Source organism: Zingiber officinale, chromosome 3B, assembly GCF_018446385.1.
Source record: "Zingiber officinale cultivar Zhangliang chromosome 3B, Zo_v1.1, whole genome shotgun sequence".
Taxonomy (NCBI): Eukaryota; Viridiplantae; Streptophyta; class Magnoliopsida; order Zingiberales; family Zingiberaceae; genus Zingiber; species Zingiber officinale.
The window spans coordinates 38,414,393-38,426,962 of NC_055991.1; the positions used below are offsets into that span (position 1 = coordinate 38,414,393).

At 39.3% G+C, this 12,570-nt stretch overlaps 1 pseudogene; it reads left to right on the forward strand.

Annotated features, from left to right (window-relative positions):
• The first annotated feature begins 1,028 nt into the window (after positions 1-1,028).
• The window catches only part of LOC122056397, a 30,365-nt pseudogene continuing 18,823 nt past the window's right edge, over positions 1,029-12,570 (forward strand).

The following is a 12,570-nucleotide window of genomic DNA, read 5'->3' on the forward strand; positions in this document are numbered from 1 at the left end:
TGTACCATCTCCTCGATTCAACTCAATACGTTGTGGTGTTTAGTTCAATACTTATGTGCTTACTTTTAGTCGACAACTAAACAACTGCCGTAATGCCGTTTTGTGAGTCTGTCTTCCACGATGGATTGCTCGTTCACATGCTACGTCATGTTGTTTATATATTTTCAAACGTGTTATGAATCAGTTTTAGAATTTCCAAGATTTTTTTGTCCTTTCTTTTAAAAGATTTTTCTTAATTGAATAATATGATTTGGTACGAGTAATTTGATGATAGTTTAATTCGATCCGGATTTTGTGGTCCCAGAAGAGACAATGCCTTCCACCACATAAATCACAACGGAACATTCTTTAGTCAGGCATAGTTGCATTGAAGTACTTTTAACTGTTAAACAATTTGTTAGTGCCAACAAATTAAACTTATAGTAAGCATCAACTTTTACTTCTCCTCTGCTCTGAAGAGCCCATGAGAAACGATTTTAGAGGGCCAAAACATTGTATAATTAAAATTCGACGCTAATTCTACGTTGTAGGTGGACATGTGGTAGCGGAAACTTGTTAACATAAAGTGTCAAATAAAGATTAGTACTCATTTTTCTTGGCTAAAATCAAGTTCTGTACGGTAAAGACCCATTAATATATGATCTCGGCAGCCATTGTTTTTGAGGCCTAGGAAAGAGCTAAATGATATCGAAGTGGCGAAAGAGGGTGAGTGGTTTTGGTGTCTTAAGAGTCTAATGATACAACCGCGGAATATCTATTTTTTAGAAAGCGACGCGGAGTCGTCACCCGGGCCGACACCGCCGAGGCAACGTGAAAAGATAGGGCAGTGGGGCCGTTTTGATCTCGGGGATACGCGCCGAGCATTAGCAACCGGCATTTGATATGATTCGCAGCGCACGTCGGATCTCTCGCCCGCTCCCTACCGCCATTTGTACCACGTCACTCCTCTTCGGCGGGCCCGTTCGTACCCGACCCGCTTCTAGCTCTGGCTCTCGATACATCTGGGTGTCTGGCTTTCTTCTCTCGGACTAAGGCTTCTGCGACCTCATTCTTCCCTCGCAATGGCCAGTCTTCTCCACCGCCCCATGAGCTCCGCATTCGCTCCAACCTGATCTCTTCTCTCCTTTTCCATCGTCATCTCCTTATCGCTGCTCCCCACGGAGCCTTCAACCTCTCCGTTCGCCGGCGGTTGATCTTGGGGCTCTGCTCCCCTTCGCCATTTCGACCGTAGCGAAGGTAGTGCTCGAACCTTTATTTCCTCGAGACACTTGCGTGCCCTTCGATCGAGTTTTCTTATGACCCATTTCTTTAATTTCTTCTTGTTTCGATTCTTTGTTGTGTTTTTCTTTACCTGTTACTTGTTTATGGTATTTGTAACTTCCTAACTGAAACGCGTATTTGATATTCGTTGAAGACATGGAGACCCTTGTTTTCTATAATGTTTCTTGGCTGCTCTCTCGGTGGATTATCTGTTACTCGTTTATCGGGATGTGTGTGTTTTGTTTCCTGATTCGTTTGGGTCTCAATATTTCGATCGGAATAATATTAAATAATCTTTCGTACAGCTTAGATTTCTTCTCTGTTTATTTCTATACCCTAATATAGCTTTTAGATTTAGTGTTCTTTAATGTTACTACTCTGTGATCCTGTTGCTAACTTAGCTGTTTGTTTCGATCTCAGAGAAATTAGAAAGGACTTTGTGTCGCCGCGTTTTGGTTTCTTCTTGATGTTTTATTTTGATCGGGTTTACCGTGTTGTTCTGGTTTTGCTAATTCGCGAGGGGAGTAACAGCTATTAATCCTCTGCTCCTGGAATCTTCTCTGACAGAACAGTTTCTTTTAGTAGAAATTTCTATATGAAACGATTCCATCTTTGAGTGTTCTTGTCCACATTAATTTGTTTTCCCTGCTTCCGCATCATGCTGTCGTGAAGGCAACGGAATGTGTTCACTGCTTTGAGACTACACCGACAACTCAACAAAACCTAAAGGAGAGTCTGGTCGATGGGAACTATGCACCAGGTTAGTTTCAACGGGGCGGAACAAAGAAACCAACACATACTGTATGAACGCGAGGAAGTCAGGGATGGTGTCTTAAGGAAGGGGAAGGGAATCTCTGAACACGATAATTCCCGAAACAATGTGGCAATTGAAAATCTGAAAGGGACACATCAGGCTGGACTCCAGGAACAGCCTGAGCAGCCTCCTGAGCCAATCGTAAGGTGGGAGAGGTTCCTTCCTGTCAGATCTCTCAAGGTTTTACTTGTGGAAAATGATGATTCTACTCGCCAAGTCGTTACTGCCTTGCTACGTAATTGTAGTTACGAAGGTAACGAGCTTAGCTATCTTCTCTGCTTGACCATATACTAACACGTCATCGTTTTCTTTCAAGCCTTTATTTATTCTTTTATTATGAACTCTTGGCTTTCTTTAGAGATGTATCCTTGCAAAATGATATTTCTTTTGGTGGTTTCTGGCCGTTGATTGTCAGAAATCACCTGATCATAAAAAATATATTCGTATTCTTGTTTTTTTTTTCAATGAATATAGTGTCTTTTTCTTAATAGTGATGTTTTAGGAATCTTAATTATATAAGGTGATTAATTGAATCTAGAAGTCCTTGTTGTCCCTTCTGTAAACAAAGAGTATTAATAACATGTGGTTTTATGTTTCATGTTGGATCCAAGATAAAAATAAAAAATGGTAAACCCATAGCTAGCCCTGGGGTGACCGGTTCGGTCCCACAGAATTTTTCCACCTGCCACTAGGGTAAATCAGGGAGCGCTTGTGGCGGGCGGTCAAGAAGTCCAACATCTTTTGGTTGCGCGCCCCATTTGGGGGAAAAATTCTTACAAATTCGCCATAGCAGGGAATCAAATTGCGGATGCCATTTCATGTTGGATCCAAGACTTCAACTTAAGTGGTAACAGTTTGTGAACTTTAGTCGTAAGGGCTGATCATTAATGATGAATCACTAATAATATTTTGGTCTAAAGAGGACCTACTAGGCACAAAATTAAGCTGATCACCCAGTTTATAGAATCAATAAAATTGAATAGTTAAAAAGCTAATCTAGGTCAAATTGTGCCTCATTCCTTTTCTATCATATACTTATATATGGTTTCTATATTTCCAGTAAAGTTTGTTAAGAAATGCTCTGTTAGTATGTTATTTGTTCAATGAAAAAAATTATCAGGACACATGGCAGTATCCTAGTCCTTATTATAGAAGGTTTATATGTTTAAAAATTAAACATTAAGCTGGTTCATAAATATTATAAGATCTACTCCAATTTGGGCCTCTCAAAGACATAGCAAAACTATATATGGATGATTATTGAAATTGATTAAAATGGTGATTATTTCTTTGATAATATAACTTAATTTGTTTCATATTTTTGTAAAAGATTAGACCAATATAGCTTTCATTAGTCGGATGGAAACATTATCTAATATGTACTCCAAATAAGCAAATATGTACTAAGCATGGTAGCTATAATAATTGATTTTTCTCTTTTACAAAAATATCATATTGCCACCAACAAATAATCAAATTTAGTGTTGTGCTAATCGGCATGCACAAAAATTTTTATGCACTCTCGGACTTGCAGTCGAGAAAGCATGAGGCGTTGACACAACCCTAAATTTGGGGTGGAGGAACCACGAGTTGTGTTCCTCCACCCCAAATCTTCCTCCACAAGCGACAAAGGAGACTAGTGTTTTACGACGGGAGAGATTTTTTTAAGGTACGTGGTATGCTTCTTCCTCTACCTTGTCTACCACTTCCTCTACCTCCGTACTTCTCTCCTCCTCCTGCTCCTCCTCCTCTGTTGTTGACAAATGCCCTCCCACACGGGGCTTGCTCGATACCTGATTTACTCCCTCTAATAATGTGGGGCAATCATGAGGGTGTACGGATTTCACCTATTGCAACATTGCTATTGTTAGTCACATTCAGAAGTGGAAATAATAAATCGCAAATTGATTTTTCTTATGATTAGGAAGAAGGATAGAAAGATTTGTAAATATTGCAAGGTCATCCTTAGAGAAAGCTTAACTACGCAACATAGGTCAGTAGTGCTGAATATACGCCTTAAACATAGTATCAATAGAAAGAAAATATATACGACTCCTAGAATTAAATGGTGGAAGTTAAAGGATGGGAAACAAAATATATTTAAGGAGAAGGTAGGATTACAAACATTAGGTGAAATATACAGTGACTCTAATATGACATGGGATAAGATGATATTAAAGTTAAAATAAGTAGCTAAGAGTATACTCGGTGAGGGCATGCATCACTAAGAAAGGAATCTTAGTGATGGAATGAGAAAGTACAAGAGAAAGTGAAGGAAGAATGAATACCTTATAAGGAATTATATATCTATAAAAATGAGGAAAACTTAAAAAAAAAATATAAATATCCCAGAATGAAGTTAAGAAAGTAGTGAATAAAATAAAGAATGAAACTTTTGAACGATTATATCAAAAATTAGATACAAAAGAACGGGAAGGAGATATTTAATCTTATGCAAATAAAATGTATTAAAGATGAATGTAATATGATACTAGTAAACGATGGAGAAATAAAAGAGCAGCGGAAGAAGTATTTTTATCAAATTTTTAATCAAGGTTTAGCTGACCAACTTAACTTGGGTAATTTAAGTAGCTCAAATGAGAATAGAAATTTAAATTTTTATTGTAGAACTCAAACTTCAGAAGTAGAACAAATTTTAAATGGGATGCACAGTGGAAAAGTCGTTGGACCAGATGATATTCTGATAGATGTATGGAAGTGTCTAGGGGAATAAGGTATTGAATGACTTAGAAAATTATTTAACAAGATATTGAAAACAAAAAAAAAATGTCTGATCAATGGAGGATAAGTACTCTAGTTCCATTATATAAGAACAAGGGAGACGTACAAAATTGTATAAACTGTAGGAGTATTAAACTAATGAGTCATACCATGAAACTTTGGGAAAAAGTAATAGAAAAAAAATTAAGGAGTAAATGCTAAACTAGAATCTTGGTGGGAAACACTAGAAGGGAAAGATTTTAGGTTTAGTAGAATCAAGATTTAGCAATATTAGACATAATGAGGCAATTATTAAGATAGGAGATGACGAGTTGTCCGGAACCAAGAGCTTTAAATTTTTAGGAGCAAAATGATGGAGGGATTGAGAGAGATGTCTTAACATAGAATATACCAGCAGGATGATTGAAATGAGGAGAGCGTCGGATGTTTTATGTGACCGTAAAATACCTCTAAAACTTAAAGGAAAGTTATACAAAATCGCAATTAGACCTGCTATGTTATATGGAGCTAAATGTTGAGTATGACTCGAGCACATGAGCAGAAGATGAGAGTTACAGAGATGAGAATGTTAAGATGGATGCGTGGACATACCAGGATGGACAAAATAAGAAATGAAAGCATTAGAGAGAAAGTTGGAGTTGCATGAGGGAAAATTTCGAGAGACACGTTTAAGATGGTACGTGTATGTATTTAGACGACCAATAAATGCTCTAATTAGGAGGAGGAAGGCCAAACAAGACTTAGTTAACAATAATAAAATAAAATTTATTTAAGTATAGATGATGATATAGTAGGAGATAGAGCTCAATAATATAAAATGATCCATATAACCAACTACACTTAATGGGATAAGGCTTGGTTATTGTTGTTGTTGTTGTTTTATTTAATTAAGTTTTTTTTATCTCAATTAAATATGATCTTAGATCTAGCCTTTGTTCATAACCTAAATTTAGAATTCGATGACCTTGCATATAATGTTTGTTGCGTTTAATTATATGCCTACTCTGTTTGCTGAATGTAGAGGAATCTACATTCATTGAACAACGTTTTCCTGCATACAACTACAACATGATGTATAATGTTTTCCTGTAACAATTTTGAAGTTCTCAGATTGTTAATTCCTAGTACTTTTCTGTTTACCTAAACAGTTCAGTTTCTGATCTCTAGCAATAGTCTTTATGTATCTCCATGGTGTATACAGAATTACATTAGCTGATGAAATTTTGTCACTTCTTCACAGTTACAGTTGCTGCTAATGGTTTGCAAGCATGGAAAATCTTAGAAGACCTCTCTAATCATATTGACCTTGTCTTGACTGAGGTATTCATGTCTGATTTTTGTGGTGTCGCTCTTCTAAGCAAGATCATGAACCATAAGACCTGCAACAATATTCCTGTGATTAGTGAGTACTGTTCCTAAATTGTAGTTGATTCCATTTTGGATTTTGTTATGGAATCAATTTCCATTGGTACTTTTAACTACTACACTGATGAGCTTTACTGCAGTGATGTCGTCGAACGATTCCATGGGTACTGTATCTAAATGCTTGTCAAAAGGTGCAGTGGACTTTCTGGTGAAGCCTATTCGTAAGAATGAACTTAAGAATCTATGGCAACATGTCTGGAGGAGACTTCAAAGTGTAATTTTCTATTCACGCTGTTAAATTTTGGCATTTTAGGTTCTAGCTTAAGCCTATAAAAATCAACATGAATGGTGGTATTGCCCATCGAAATCCTGCTTATGGTTTCTAATTCCTTCATCTTGTTTTGTAAATTTTTTGTGCAAGGTACAGTTGCCTTAAGGTCAAAACTAATATTTTTCCCTTTTGCTTCTAATTGTGAAATTTATTACTCATTATCAGTCCAGTGGCAGTGGTGACGGTGGTGGCAGCGGCAGCGAGAGTGGTATCCAGACCCAAAAGTCAGCCAAATCAAGAAGCCCTGTTGACTCTAAAACGAAGAGGAGCAATGCTGAGGATAACAGTTGCAATGATTTGAATGCAACGGATGGCAGTGAGAATGGTAGTGGAATTCAGGTATGAAATTAACTCCCGCTGACATAGTAATTTACTATTTTAAAACTTGAAAATTGCATTTTGAACAAACGACGGAGATTTGCAATTGTTGAAGGAACAAGAACAGAATAGCCTTGATCTTGTATATGGTTGTTGATTATTGTCTTTCCATTATTATTCAAAGCCTCATAAATGCTTCATGGTAAAGGGTATAAAGGAGTATCAAACAATAATAATTTAGGAGACAATAATTTATGGTAAGTTTTAGTTAGATTATTGATAATAGTAATCGTAAGAGGTTAAAACCTTTTTTAAAAAATAAAGGTAGGTAGACATCCAAAAACATCTCATGCATCCTCTCTTCTTGGTTCTAAACCTTCTTATCTTCCATTCATCTGAGAGATTTCCAAGGCCTTATAGGTTTATGGAGTTTTAGAATATGGAGTGCTGTTATTCAAAGATGAGTGATCATTGTATATTAGGAGGCGATTTTCGAACTATAGAAAACCGTGCAAGTCAATATCATCTTAAAGATTAAGAAGAGAGAGTGTCCACCTCTTGTAATGATGAAATTAGTTTCCATTAATTTTTTTTGGCAAATTCTCAATTTGATAAACATACAAGATGACCATTAGAAGAGCCATGTTCGAACCAACAACCCATTGTCAAATCAATGATCCACCAAGCCAAGCCCGGTTGATGTAGTTGGTACCTGCATGAGTATTTGCTACAATAGGCCTTGGAGTCAATTCTTAGCGGGTGCAAAATGTCTCGCTGAGTGCTTGACCTCCCCATGCAAAGAGCTGTTGTACTAGGCAAATGACCCTTGTGATTTATCCCCCTTTCAGAGTTTGTGGGGCCACCCTATAGGGGACGCTAAGCAATGTTTTGAAAATCGGACTGGTCACTGAACCGGTGCGATGATCGGGTCGAGATTTTTTAAGGTTTGACCGGTCGAACCGGTGGTTCAACCGTTATATATATATATATCATGCTTCAATAATTAAAAATCATGCTTCAATCCTGATTGAACCTGCGATTTTGATCGATTTCGAGCGGTTTTGACCAGTTTTAAGCTATTTTGACCGTTTTTTTTTATTTTTTCGGCTTTAATGGTGGACCGGACCGGATTAAGAGGCGGTTCACGATTCAACCGGCCGGACCAGCCGGTCCGGTCCGATTTTCTCAACACTGACGCTAAGGTGGCTGATCATGTATGAAGGCTAGGGAGTTGACTCGCTAGTTTTGGTGGATGGTTTGTTGACTGATGGGAGACTTCTTCAGCTTGGAACGGAACTTTCCTCCGATCTTGCACACAATCCGACGATCTAGCAAAGCGTTAGTGATCAAAGAAGATCAGGGAAGGCTCCCTAGCAAGACCTTCCGATGCTCAAGTCAGTACAATTTTCGGTGGGTGAATGAAGAACAGTAAAAGATACACGCAAGCGTAAGGTTTAGATGATGCTAATTTTGTACCTTCCTAACAGAGAGAACCCCTTTATATATCACCTCTCATAACCTTCGTGATCATGAGGTGACTTAAGTTGTTGGAGTTTGTTAGGTGATGAAAAGTGTACAACCTAGACATTACGAAATAATTATACGAGGAATCTTTTGTCTACCCATTGATGTATCTCTTTTGTCGTTTATACTTCATGTATTACTGAGGTGGTTAAAGGAATATGCTGTCATGATTAGTTGGCTTATGAGAGACATAATAACCTTCGAAGAAGGCTTCAAAGGAATATTTGCGACAGGTCCTAATAAGCTATTATAATGTTGTCAGAAGTTGTCTACTGAGTATATCTTGTCCGGTCTCCGAGGCCGACCATATTTAGACTTGCTTTTGTATTAATCTGCTCTGTCGTATATTAAATACTGTAAAGATCTGTTCAGAGGTTGATATGGTGCCAAAAGTATGCCAAAAATCCATTCAAGAAGTACCAATTGTATAATAAAACTACATTTAAGAAACGATATGATATTAGGTAATCTTAAACTCGGCTGACCTTCGCCCGGCCAGCCCTTTCATGTGAAGCCTCCAGAGGATAGGTGCCTTTAAACCAGATCGGCCTTTCCCCGCCCGGGCATATATTGAGAGCTTTATGAGGTTGAGTATCTTTGAGCCCAACCGACCTTTGCCTAGTCGGACGTACACAGAAAACCTTATGTTCGACTGGATTTTATCTGACCGATCGTAGATGAAGAGCTTTATGAGGCCAAGTGTGTTAAACCTGGCCGGCCTTTGTCTGACCGGGTGTACACAGAAAGCTTTATGTTCGACCAGCCTTTATCCAGCCGATCGTATATTAAGAGCTTTTTGATGCTAAGTATGTTAAACCTGGCCGACCTTTGCCTGACCGGGCATACACAGAAAGCCTTATGTTCGACTGGCCTTTATCCAATCGATCGTATATTAAGAGCTTTACGAGGTTAAAGGCGCTAAGCCCGGCCAACCTTTGCTTGGTCGGACATACACAGAAAACCTTATGTTTGACCAACCTTTATCCGGTTGATCGTATATTAAGAATTTTACGAGGCTAAGGGTGCTTGCTCGGCTGGGCGTACACAAAAAAATCTTATGTTCGACCAGCCTTTATCGACTGATCATATATTAAGAACTTTTCGACGCAAGGTCGCTAAGCCCGACCAACCTTTGCTTGGCTGAGCGTACAGAGGAAACCTTATGTTCGACCAGCCTTTATTTGGCTGAACGTATATTAAGAACTTTACGAGACTAATGACGTTACGCCCGACCGACCTTTGCTCGGCCGGGCATACACAGAAAATCTTATGTTCGACTAGCCTTTATTCGGCTGATTGTATATTAAGAACTTTACGAGGTTAAGGGTGCTAAGCCCGACCAGCCATTGCCCGACCGGGCTTACACAAAAAAATCTTATGTTCGACCAGCCTTTATCTGGCTGATCGTATATTAAGAACTTTGCGAGGCTAAGGGCGCTAATCTTGGCCGACCTTTGCCCGACCAGGCGTACACAGGAAGTCTTATGTTCGACCAGTTTTTATTTGGCTGATCGTATATTAAGAACTTTACGAGGCTAAGGGCGTTAAGCCTAATCGGCCTTTGCCCGTGTGGTTTATACCCTGATCAGGCTGGACTTAATGATTTGATGCCGAACAGGTGGCAGGACCAGATGGGGAGTACACCATTATCCTAACTTTGACTGCCACATCGCCTTGACTTTGGCCACCTTGTTATCTCCTGGGTCCATAAATTACTACTCGTATCAATAGTCTCCCCTTCAAGTCTAGTCAAAGGAGGGGAGCTGACTGACTGGACCTGAGTTCTAGTCTCGCTCGCTCGCCTTTTGTACTTGGTGATTTTTCAAAAATTGGCCCACCTTATGCTTGCCCCAGTATTGAGAACGGGTGGAAAGACATTTTGTCTACAAAATGCTTCGCTTGTCACGTCTATCATAAATGCCCATTTACATGTAAGTGTCATGTGACACCACTACTTATTCTCTGCAACGTCTTTGGACACTCGTCTCTTTGTATGACGTAAGGGCACGTCTAACTTTACATATCAACAATCCTCCTTAAATATGTTGTTTCAATCTAACGGTGACAATTAAATTCCTCTTATAAAACCCAAAACATTATGCGCCCTCCACACTTTGCCTTGCATCTTTCCCGATGCTTTCCTCTGACGACCTTCCTTCTTCTACATTCTCACCTTCTCGAGCCCCAGATAACCCAATAAGTTACTCGTCCTTTGTTATAGTTTTGTTCTGTAATGGCTCAGGAGTCTTTTGCCCCTTGGTACTCCTCTACCCCCTCAAATTTTGATGCCTCTGACCGAACTTTACTCCAAATATGAAATCCCTCATAATTATCGTATCTATCTTCCTTTCTCGGATGATTGTCCTTACCTTCCTCTCGATAACCATATCACTTTCTTTTCTGATCAATTAGTGGTCGATTTACCGATTTGCTTTTCCCTGTCCATCCATTTCTATCAGAGGTATGTCAGTATTTCCATATCCCCTTACAACAATTCATTTTGAATGCTTTCCGGTATATATGTGTGATATTTATGTTGTTTCGTCTATTCAGCATTCCTCCTACCCCACAATTTGTACTTATTTGCTTACCTCCAAAAAAATTAGAACATAGGGCTTTCCTTTTTTAGTCTTGCCCAAAAGCAGTCTTCTTCGAGGACATGTCGTCCTCGAACAAGAGTACGACATTTCTACTGCTTGGTCTCATTTCTTCTTTATGGAAATGACTTATTATACCACTTGGTCTACTGCTTGGCAATCTTCTTTTCCTCCTTTCCAAATCCTACAAAGCTTAGACAGGATCCTATCTTTATTTCTTATCTTCCTAGGCTGAGTAGCCAATGGTTCAGAATTCACCAGTGGTTGCAAGAGGGGTTTTTGTATCTAGTTAGTTCAAGCCCAATCCAAAAGAAATTATCCTGCTCTTTTGGTAAGTTTTAATAATTTGATTTTTATGTTGGACTAATTGAGACATTTTTTATCCTGTGCAGTGGATGTTGTTTTGAAAGCCCTGATTTCTAAAGAAATTATCCTGGCTAAGGGAGCAGGAGTTGTTGATCGAGCAAGGTCTACCATCAACCGTCCCCGCTAGTGGGACCTCCACAAGTCACATAGCTGAAACCAGTGTAGCTACTCTTCCCGGAGAGCTACCACATGCTCCACCTTCAATATCTGCTCCGGAAGATGCTGCCCAGGAAGATGGACGAGAGCAATCTCCCGAATAGACCTTGTCCGCTCTCTATCCTGCCCTCTTGACACCTGTCCCGTTCAAACTCGAGAGGACTTTTCCTTACCGAGCAGTTCACCAGCTCCAGGCATCTTGACATCTCTTTGGGGAAAATCCGGTGCGACTGTACAAGCAGAGTCTGGCCCACCACCCATCCTTTTTTTTACCTTCTGCCTAAGCTTCAATTTCCCCAACATCTCTCCTTCCTTATACTCTCCCCATCTTATTAGGAGATCGTCTAATAGATGCTTGGTTAAATGCCAAAAATCGGCTCAATGAGCTTCCCCCTAAAGAGTTAGCAGATGAGTTTTCATATGAGCAAACTAAGATATCGTAATTTTAATTGATTATCTTTCATCTACTTCGGTTGCTCATAACCATGCTTATTTTTCAGCGCTGGGCAATTAGTATGAGCGTTGCTCAACAATTGCATGATTTGACTCAAGAAAACAAGTTGCTAAAATAGTAAACTTCTGAGGCAATTTCTACCAGGGCATCTGAGCAAATAAAAGAATTATCTACTCAACTCCAAGAGGCTCAAGAGCTTACCAAAGCTGAACTTGAGAAGACAACCTAGTGGAAGACTACCTTGGATTCTTTTGAAACTCAACTTCAGTCGAAGACAAGTCTCTGGGCGGAAATACAGACAAAGTCGGACGAATAAATTGCAAAGAATGTGCAACTATCCGCTCAACTACAAACACTGGAGGTCGCACATACTGCCGAGCTAACTGCTAAAGAATCCGAGCTGGTGACTAATCAGGATTCCCTGCTGTCGGATCTGGTGAATGCCCAAATTGAATTGTCAACAATTCGGGAGGAGTTAAAAACCTATCAGGCGGGGGAGGATGAGTGGTTCGAAGCAAAGAAAAACGAGCTTTTCCAAACATCGGAGTTCAACGCAATGATTGCCCGTTCCGTCATTAGAGCACTTATACTTGGAGCAAAAGGTGCAATGCAACAACTAAAAAAAGGTGGATACTTAAATTCT